Source organism: Stenella coeruleoalba (assembly GCF_951394435.1).
Source record: "Stenella coeruleoalba genome assembly, chromosome: 18".
Taxonomy (NCBI): Eukaryota; Metazoa; Chordata; class Mammalia; order Artiodactyla; family Delphinidae; genus Stenella; species Stenella coeruleoalba.
Genome location: NC_137164.1, coordinates 42,827,520 through 42,839,296, shown reverse-complemented (window position 1 = coordinate 42,839,296; position 11,777 = coordinate 42,827,520).

Sequence of the window (11,777 nt, the reverse complement as noted above, 5' to 3'; positions counted from 1 at the left end):
AAAATGCCTATAGGTAACATTTATTTAGTAATGAAATAATGAAGGGTTTTTACCTAAAGTCAGAAGTAACTATTAGATATGAATTTTGGAAGATTACAGGACAAAAGGCCAACCTACAAAAAAAAAATAAAGTGTATCTTTATATTCTAGCAGGAAGCAACTGGAAAATAAAAATTTTAAGAGATAATATTTAGGGACTTCTGCTTTTGACCAAAATGGTAGAAAAATTTATCTTTCCAACTGAAACAAATAAAAATGATATGTAAACAACACTTTTCAAGACACAACATCAGACAATGAAAGAGAATGATCTCTGATAGATAGGAAACAAGAGATGTGGATCCTTCTATTGGCAAAATTACTACCTCAAGAGCATTTCCAAGTGGTGGTGCAGGGAAAGATAATCCAGATGAAGTTCTTGAGCTTCTTGGGTTGAGAAGACTGACTGAATATTCAATAACAGCAAGATGATATGAATTCATTGGACCACGTACCAGAGAGGAGAAACTTGCATGAAGAGGGAATACTGGAAAACTGTGAAGGGTCTTTTTCAACTATTCAGCAGAATACTGTCCAGAACATATAAGTAAGGTAACTACATAATGCATGGAAAGAATGTCTAGAATGTATTAGAGAGAATAGTACTCAGTTCCCTTATGAGTGCCTGGAAAATACCTTGATTCATGGGTCATCATGTAGAGGATTCAGAAGAGTTTTGCCTTAGAGTAGAGAATAATTGGCTCCAAAACCTACTATTGTGAATCTTAACATAATTTAAAAACATGACCAAAAAGATAAAACTACTTTAGAGTAATTTAATGATATCTCAGTATAAAACTCGATAATATATAGGAACTAAAAAATATCCATTACCCAATAAGTTAAAATTTTACATTTCTGTCATTCAAACAAGTATAAACAAGCATGTTCCCCAACATGGTAACTTGCTTCATCAAAGCCAGCAAAGGTGAAATTCACTACAAGGACAGAAGAAATTCACTACAAGGACAGAAGAAATTCACTACAAGTACAGAAGTCGTTACTTTATGTAACCTAATCATAAAGATGATTACTTTATCATAAAGATTATCACTTTTGTCATATTCTATTGATTAGAATCAAGTCACAACTCCCAACCACACTTTAAAAGAAAGGAGATTACCAAACACTTAAATACCAGGAGGTAAATATCCTTGTGGCTTATATTAGAGGGTGACTACTACAATAATAAAATTGCTCAAATTCAATTATGCAAGAGAAAAAATTAAAGCAAGCAGAGGGGAAAATAAAAGCACATTATGTACAGAAGAAAAAAGATTAAGGATGATAGCAAATTTCTTAGTAAAAACAAATACAGAAGAGAAAAAAGGAATCAACATCTTTAAAATACTGAAATAAAAATTACCGTTCACCTAAAATTCTATACTTAGCAAAAATATACTTTTATAATAAATGTGAAATAAAGATTTTTCAGAAATGTAAAAGCTGAAAGTGTTCATCCCCAGCACATGTGCATTACAGAAATATTAACAGAAATTTCAGGCAGAATATGTATTAATAGATATCTATTCATGCATTAATACATTATCCCACAACTTAGTCACTTACAACCAAAAGTATTTATCTCACATAATTTCTGAGATTCATGAGTACAAGAATGGCTTAGCTGGGTGGTTCTAGTACAGGACCTCTCACATATATTGTCACTTTGTCAGCTGGGGCTTTGGTTATTTCAGTACTCATTGGGGGCTTGAGAATTTCTACCAAGGTGCCTAGATGTCCTCATGACATGACAGGTGGTTTCGCAAAGAACAAATGATCAGAAACACAAACACACACACACACACACACACACACACAGAAAGAGAGAGAGAATCTCATTATGGAAACTACAGTCTTTTTTGACCTAACCTTGGAAGCAGAATCCATCACTTCTTCTGTATGATGTTACTGGTCTCACAGGCAAACCCTCATACAATGTGGTAGGAGACTACACACGGTTACAATGATCAGAATGTGGGAATCATTGAGGTTTATTTCAGGCTAGCTACTGCAGTCTGCCCTCTGACTCCAAAGATTAATGTACCTGTCACCTGCAAAATATATGTCCACCTTCCCAAGGCTCACAAAATCTCATCTCATTAAAAAGTCACCTCAAAATCAGAATCTTATCATCTAAATTAGGTCTAAGTCTGAATTAAGCTCCTTGGGTTTAGTTCCTATAGCACTGTCCTCAAGCCTGGTTTCTCTTAACCTGTGAAATTTAAGTTATTTGACTCTCATTCACGCAATATATAATGGCGGAATATGCATAGGAAATCCGCTAAAGACATATATGTTCAAAAGAGAGTAAAACAGGAGACACAACACAGAACCTTGAAATCCAGTTAGGCAGATGTTGGAAGTACCTTGATTAGTTCTAAAGGCCTGGAAAAAATTCTTCATGGCTCTTAGCTCTGCCATCTCGGCTGTTATTTCTGCCTTCTCTGTCTTCCTTCCTTTTACATGAAGGTAGCACATGTTTGTAGCTGAGTAATGTTTTTCAGCCTGCTTCCCAATAGTAGAATGGGGAGGAGGGAAGGAGATAGAGGGCAGAGGTGATACAAAGGCCTCTTTTCATGATGAATGGGCTCTGTCCCTTTCAGTTCAAGCTGGCAATGCTTTTTCATATATAATTCTTTTTGAGCCTTCTGTGAATCTTATTGAAGTCCACTCAATATGACAAAAGCTACACCAACTAATCTCTGTGAGGTAAGATAGGCTTAACCTCAGATGGGTCTCTGCTGAAAAACAGCACTCAATTTTCCTAGGAGTCCTAATATTTGGTTGAGAATATATGTAATCTGCACAGTACTGGCTCAGGCTCTCTCACACAGTTGACGTACAGGATGGGAAAGGAACACAGAAGGATATGAACCCCAGAAATTGGAGATTAAGGAGGCAAACTTGGAGACTGACTACAACAGAGGGAAAATGATGCTAGATGGAAATTCTGAAGTAAAATATCAAAAATGGTAACTATAGGGTTAAATATATAGACTTTTTCTTATTATCTAAATTTCTTTAAAGAAAAATTGACTTTAAATAAAAACAATAAGAATATAGTGTCATTAATATTAAGCTGATATTATTTATGCCTATGTAAGCATATCCATCATGTTGAGTCTAATCTATGAAGGTATAGATTAAAGACAACATAATTAAATGTAAATTGTATGACAAAAATAACACAAAGACCAAGATGAGAATAGCTGAAATAATATATTGAACTTTTCTTATACTATAGACATATGGTATAATATCATACGTCAAAGGAAAACTGTGATAAATTAAAGATATGTAATATAAACACTAAAACAACCACTAAAATAACAAAGCAAAGAGTTATAAATAATGAGATTTCAGGAAGAAAAAAGATAATTGTAAGCATCACTCAATCCCAAAAAAGCAGAGAAAGAGGAAAAGGGGGAACAAACAGCAGATGAGACAAATAGAAAACAATAGCAATTTGATAGATTAAACTAATTATGTCAGTTTTCATATTGTAAAATATCTGAACATTACTAAAAAACTAAAGACCTAAATAATTGTACAGATATATATTGTTCCTAGTTCAGAAGACATGATATTGTTAAGATGTCAGTTCTTCTCAAATTTGTCTTTATAGTCCACACGTTTCCATCAAAATTCCATAGAAATTTTTGAAGAAATTGAAAAGCTGATTCAAAAATCCGTATGTAAAAGCAAGGGTCCTAGAATAGCCAATCCATTTTTGAAAAGAAGAACAAATCTGGAGGATTAACAACTATGTCAACAAGTCTAAATAATCAAAGTGTTCCTATTTATATCACATGGACATTTATAATATGCTTCTTTATCAACTGTCTTATACCCAGGGTCATCATTTTCAGGGCTAGAAACCAATCTGTTAAATGTCTACATTTTTATTTTCTTCTCTCCAGTGAAAAACTGTATTTACAACATTTTAATGTTGAAAGGTTTTTTTCTTCTTGCCTTTTCTAACATTCAATTATACTCAAACTGGTGCATTACACTATAATGTTTAAAACACACTCTAAAAATATAGTTAGCAGGATTCAGCACAGGATAGTTGTACGTTTGGTGGGATGCTCTATCTATCTGTGGCTAATGTAACTTCCCTAAATGTACTACTTCTTATTTCCCTGTAACCAATACAAATCTATGTAAAATATTAACTTCCACGGGTTAAATTTCAGAAAAATAAAACTATAAAACATATTATATTCCCAGAGCATACTGATTGCTATCACACTGGGGTGAAAGAAGAAAAAATGCCTGATGCAGGAACAGTAACAGAAAATAGCCATAAAGAACTTTTGCCAACTTATGTTAATGTAGTGGCAAATGAAGCATTTATTTTTATCAAATGAGAATTCATTTGTTTTAGATAGAAAAATACCAGACATTATAAAATGAGACACTAAAGCAAAAAAAAAAAAAAAAAGTTAACATCAGTGAAGATGTTTCTATAGTCATAGAAATTTAGAGCCTTGGTGAATGAAAACATTATTTACAGTTATTCGAGGTACATAAGAGTTTGGGTTGAGGCTTCAACTAACCAAGAGTCACAAAATATTGTCAGTCATACCCATTTTATATTATGTGTGTTAGTATTAAACACACACACACACAAAATGGAGAATAGTTTATACAGTTTATCATCTGTTTAGAATTTTTAACACCATTTACTTTAATTTGCATAAGACAATAAAAGTATGTGGGCTGTTTTAGATACATATTATCCATCTCTCCTTGCCTTGCTGGGAGGTCTTGAAGAATGAGCTCTGTGAGCTATGTCATAAGAGGGCTTCCTGTTGTACTATGAAAGCTATGAAAGTTACTAATGGGAGAGCAGAGGACACAGGAGAGGGAGGGCAGCCATTTCTTCCCTATTCTTTCCCAGTTTCTGCACAATATCTCAGAAGATAATTATTTCCCTCCAGGACTATAGCTCTTCCAAGTCCACTTCTTAACACGTTCTTGTAATGCTGTTTTCTCACATTATACTACAGATTTGGGTGCTAGAATAACATCCCAAGGGTGTTTTTCTCCAGATATTTTTATCATCCCAGTAGTCTTTTCCTAACCCTGCCTAAATCTGTAAGTGGTCCTTTCATTTGGACCATCTGGGAGAATTCTGTTTTCTACAGTAATTCTAACTGATAATGATTTGCATTACTGAATTTTTTGTTTTGATGACAGGACTGATATGATTTTTTTCATAAATATCAAGGTTTTTGTATTAAGTAGCAGATATCTTTAACATTAATATGAATAATCATATTTGAAGTTTATTGAATGTTTAATATGTAGTAGGTAATATTATGAGCAACATATATTTATCTTTCAATCCTCCCAGTAGTCCTTTCAATACTGTTGCAAACTAACCAAAGTCAATCTCATGGTGGTTCACAATTGTCAAGTTCTTTTGGTAAATTTAGTGGTAGACTATACAGAAGGATTTCCTTACTTGTAGTATGTGAGAATAAAAGCAAGTCTTATTCTAAATCTTGGCAACAATGCATTAGGCCTGATTTTTGAAAGGTTTGGTGAAAGGCCCACACTTTATTTGGAAACACAAATCAAGTCAGGAGACAGTGTCCTCTGTGAACTAGAAGAAAATCCATGAGTAATGAGATTTAGATCTGAGCCCTGTTCAAATGGTAGTAGATATCCTTCTTTCCAGTTTTCTTATAGCTCATTCATATAACAAGAGTGAGTCCCATAAAACTGTGAGACTCATGAAAACAAGAACAGTGAATCCTAACCACTTTTCCTGAACATCACTCATTTCACCAATTAAAATTTACTTCTAATGTCTCTCATGTTAATTGACATATACTCTGGTACAGATTTCAATAATGATATTTGATGTTACCAGAAAAGCAAATCTTCTGTGTTGATTCTACTAACGTATTTCAAATGTTAATCACCTCAAGGTATAAATTAAGGGTCACATAATCATATTATAATGGTTCTATAGAAATATATATATATATATATTTTTTTTTTTTTTGCGGTACGTGGGCCTCTCACTGTCGTGGCCTCTCCCATTGTGGAGCACAGGCTCTGAACGTGCAGGCTCAGCAGCCATGGCTCACGGGCCCAGCTGCTCCGCGGCATGTGGGATCTTCCCGGACTGGGGCACAAACCCGCATCCCCCGCATCGACAGGCGGACTCTCAACCACTGTGCCACCAGGGAAACCCTATAGAAATATTTTTGATCAGTTTATTTTTGCTAGCAGAAAAAATGCAAAAAGCCAACTCCTAACAAAACCAAGAATCATTACAGCAGATGTGGTAACAGTTTGTAAACACAATCTCATAAAACCCATGTCTACTCTATTTATACTTCACCTTCTGATCAGTAACTAGCCGTGGCCCCCCTCCCACTATCTCTCTGTCTCTCTCTTTTCCCTCCCTCTCCCTGTCTCTTGCTCTTGATCTCTTACATACACATGCACACACACACACAAACACACACACATTATCATTTTGCCAAACCATTGGATAGTTGCATATTATTTGATGCTTTGTCCCTAAACACCTAAATATCTCTTAATGGAATATTACTCAGCCATAAAAAGAAACGAAATTGAGCTATTTGTAATGAGGTGGATAGACCTAGAGTCTGTCATACAGAGTGAAGTAAGTCAGAAAGAGAAAGACAAATACCGTATGCTAACACATATATATGGAATTTAAGAAAAAAAAATGTCATGAAGAACCTAGGGGTAAGACAGGAATAAAGACACAGACCTACCAGAGAATGGACTTGAGGATATGGGGAGGGGGAAGGGTAAGCTGTGACAAAGCGAGAGAGAGGCATGGACATATACACACTACCTAAGGTAAGGTAGATAGCTAGTGGGAAGCAGCCGCATAGCACAGGGAGATCAACTCGGTGCTTTGTGACTGCCTGGAGGGGTGGGATAGGGAGGGTGGGAGGGAGGGAGATGCAAGAGGGAGGAGATATGGGAACATATGTATATGTATAACTGATTCACTTTGTTATAAAGCAGAAACTAACACACCATTGTAAAGCAATTATATTCCAATAAAGATGTAAAAAAAATAGGATATTGTCCTATATATTATAATCATAATATAATTACCAAACTCAGAAAATTTATCATTAATACTACCAAAGCAAAAACTGCACCAGTCAAAAGTAAATATGGTAAGAAAAACTTTATTCAAGGCTGTTGCAATACTGTAGAGAGACCAGAACATATCCTGAATTCAACTCTACTGAAATAATGAACTGCAGAATTATTAAGACCTGGAGTAGGCCTTCTCTGATTGCTAATTGACCTTACCAAAAAAAGGAAACTTTATCTTATCTTCATGATAGGACACAGTTTTACAACTTGAAGTAAGACACCCACCAAAATTTGGCTCCTACCTTCCCACAGAGACTGAGAGATAGGAGCTCTATTTTCCATGATGATATTTCAAAGAGATGACACAAAGGTGCATGAGAGAGTCAGTTCTAGTTTGTAATACTGATAAGAGGCTTTAAAAAGATTTACATCTCAAAGAAGCAGAGAAAGAATTTGCAATGACAAGTTTTTTGAAGTATATCCTATAAAAAAAGGAGCGGAGGGACTTTTTTGGTTAGACCAGCTGGATTCTCTAAAAACTTGGAGTAAGAGAGAGGGCAGGGGCCTAGAGGCAGGGAGAATCCTATTTAAACCTTAGACTGAGGGAAATGTTAAGATCATCTTGGTTAACACAATATTAATCATTCAATATTAATTATTTGCTAAAAGAAAATCAATATTAAAATTTCCTCATTTGTTCACAAAATGTTCTTTATAGCTATTTTAAAAATCTGGGATCCAAGAAATAAACATGAATTGCTTTTCGTTTTCATGGACTTTAGTCTCTTGAAATCTAGACAAATGCTTCAGCTCTCATTTTTATGTGATGTTGACATTTGTGAAGAGAGCAGGCCAATTGTTTTATAGAAGTCTATCTATACTGAGTTATTTTTATAAGTTAGTATACACACAATGTAATAAGTAGGTATTATCCTTGTCATTCATTACCTTTTTTCTGATATTTAAACTTTCAAATACCTAAAAATAAATTTGCCTGCTTTTAATTGATTATTAAATAAACTAAACCATTTTGTGATTATATAAGCAATGGACTTTTAGCTTTAGGAATTTTAAAATCTTCTCACATGTACACAGAATAAGTTGAAAGCTCAAACATAAGGTCTTCCTGATCATCATAAAATGGTGAATTAGCATAAACTTCCTTCAATAGTAGCCCTAAGTAAACTACAGATGTGAGAAAGAAGCATGGATCTGAATAATAAATATAAACAATGAAACATTAAAAGGTAGATCGAGGACTATGCAGTACCTGCTTGGAGTGTCTGGGAGCTGGTGATAGGACACCCCCTGATCAGCAGTGAGGGTTTAGTTTGGGGAATAACCTTTAAGTTTTGTTCTTACGTCTTTCTCTTATACTCACCCATTTTAGTGTTGACATGAAAATGTCAGGGCTGAATAAAGGACCGCTGTAGAAAGAACCAACTTCTGCCTCAGAGCTGATGAATTACGGTCTAATACTTCCAGTTCTAAATTTTTTCTAAGTGATTTACTGTGAAACTTTACTCAGAGACATTGCCAGTTGAGAGTCAGGAAACAGGGATGGTGTAGTGCCTGGTGCTTCTAGGCTTGGGGTTCTTTGCCACTCATTTTTGACAAAGAAAACTGACGAGATAAGCAAACAAGACCATTAAAATGATTGACAGCAAATCAATTTACAGAAGACAATTATATTGTCAAAACCAGTAATATCCAACTAAAAAATATAAATGACACGCTGTCAACAAAAACTAAATTACCTAGGAATTAACTTAAAAAAGAATACAAAAGAACTAAAAGGAGAAATAAGTGTTATAACCTTATTAAGGGTTATATAGAAAGTAATGGAGATTGAAAATATTTGTTATTCTGTTGGTTTAATAAAAAAATATTAATTTTTCTAAAATGAATTTATAAATTCAATGTAATCTCAATCCTAATTCCAGCTGGAAATAAAGAGCCCCATAACATCATTTTAATATTTATATGATAAATAGTTCACAAATATCCAAGTTAAACTCTTAAAATGTGGTTTCTTAACTCACCAAAGACACAAAGCATGAAGAATAAAATGATATATGATTAAATTAAGGATTTCCATTCAATGATAGCAAGATCAAGTTAACTGACATGACATTTTTAGAAAGATATTTGCAATATCTAAAGCAAACAAAGGTGAATACCTAGATAATATAAAAACACCTAAAAACCAATAAGGAAATGAAGGAACCAAAGGAGAATAATAGGTTAAAAAATGTAATTCATAAAAGAATAAAGGCAAAACAAAAATATATGTTCAAACATATTCGTTAATTACTGCTATTTTAAAACAATGTTGCTCTATACTTTATATTTTTTAGATTGTCAAAATAAAAGGTTAGATAATGAATGCCATGTGTTGTCAGGGTTATGGAATATGGAAGCTTCATGCAATACTGGCAATGAAAAAGGCTGATGCAGCCATTAAGGAAAGTATTCTGGCATTATTTGGTCAGATTAAGAATGTGAACACTATGATGCAGGAATCTTATTTTTTGGTACATACCCACAGAAATTCTTACACATATACACAGAGTATATTTACTAATATAGATTGTGGTAATGAGGCATGAGAGAAAAATCTAGTTGATCATCCCTAGGGCAACGAAGAAAGACAATTTAATGAAGCATACTGTTGAACATTGTTAGTATTTATAAACAATACAGATAATTTTTGAAAATTATTTGATTAAAAAATAAATTTAAATTATGAAGTCTATTGCACAATGCAACTAAACTAAAAATACACATAAACAGATTCACAGATATAGAAAATAAACTAGTGTTTATCAAAGGGAAAGAGGAGGGCAAATTAGGGGTATGAGATTAAGAGATACAAACTAGTATGTATAAAATAGATAAGTATCAAGGTTATACTATATAGCATAGAGAATTATAGCAATTATCTCATAATAACTTTTAATGGAGTGTAATCTGTAAAAATACTGAATCACTATGCTATACACCTGAAACTAACATAATATTATAAATCAACTACACTTCAGTGAAAATAAAAATAAACAACATACACAAATAGAAGAACTTTCATCAAATGCATTAGAACAATTTAATATGAAGGGAAAATGAAAGGGTAATAGGATGGGGAGTAAACAGCAAATAAGTGTGACTACTGACTAGTGAGGTACCAAAAATAAACAAATAAAAGGATCCTTTGCTAAGTGACTTTCCTTTCTCACAAATTTAGGTCTCAGACTCTGAACCCAAAAAGCATTCCAGTGCAGCAAATGGGAAGCTTAGGGAGCTGCATCTTATCATCCTCTACCAGAACTGATGGGATTGTACCCTCCAATAATCAATAAGAAAGCTCAATGCTGTGTAAAACTTGGGAATTTTTTCCTTCTCTTTCTTCTTCCCTCCCTCCCTTCCTCTCTCCCGCCCTCTTTCCTTACTTTCCTCTCTCCCTCTTTTCTTTTCTCTTTTCTTTTCCTTTCCTTTCTTTCCTTTCCTCTTTCCTTCTTTTCCTCTCTCCTTCCTTCCTTCTTACTTTCTTTGATTTGTTCAGTTCATTCGTTCATTTATTTTTACAGTTTAACAATTTTTAATGGTATAGATTGGTTACAGGAATGGGATTTTATTTTCAGATCCATGAATCAATCAAAATTATTAATGCACTTTTTGTTCAAAAGAAAAAGGATAGAAAAAAATAACATGATACTTTGATTCCAGAATATCTGTCTATGCATCCCTGCATAGCTTATGTGGGCAAATATGGCAGATCATTTGGGACATATAAGTAAAATTTGAATGACATAGACCTGGGAATTGTTTAAAGTGTGAAACAAGGAGCACCAAATGAGGCAAATGTAATTAGACTATTTCCTAGTTATGTGACAGCACTGGTAAATAAAAAGCAAAAACAAAAATGGTAAGGGTAGAATAAAGATAGAAACTAAAGCAAAAAAGAGTACATAGTACTGGTTCTTCCAGTTACTGGAAAACCTTCAGGTACTTCTGCTGTTGTTGCTACTTAAGTAGAAATGATATTTACTTATAAGGTAAATACTCCCCCCCTTGATTAAAGAGGAAATAATTTGAAAATGATTAACTGAAAGACAGGGATCTTCTAGCACAATCCCTGGCAGGTGGAACCAAGGTCTTAGGCAATTATATGGGAGAAAAGTTTACAAGAAATATGAGAAACTTTTAGAGGTGACCAGATATAGGCAGTTAATGTGCAATGCCCATTAGAGGTAGAGAGAACACTCTAAAAGACCCACAGGTAAAATGTGGAGGATACAGATATGCTCTGGTAAAAGACTGAAAATTATGAAAGGAGAATTAGTTTTGTGTTTTGTTACCATTACATTAAAGTATAATTGAGATGGTATTATGTGCAAATGGAGAGATTTGAACCTACTATTTTTAAAATTGGAGGTGAGCCGAATATACCCTTTACCTGATTAAAATTGGACATTTGAGGGGCTTCCCTGGTGGCGCAGTGGTTGAGTGTCCGCCTGCTGATGCAGGGGACACGGGTTTGTGTCCCATTCCGGAAAGATCCCACATGCTGCGGAGCGGCTGAGCCTCGCGTCCGGAGCCTGTGCTCCGCAACGGGAGAGACCACAACAGTGAGA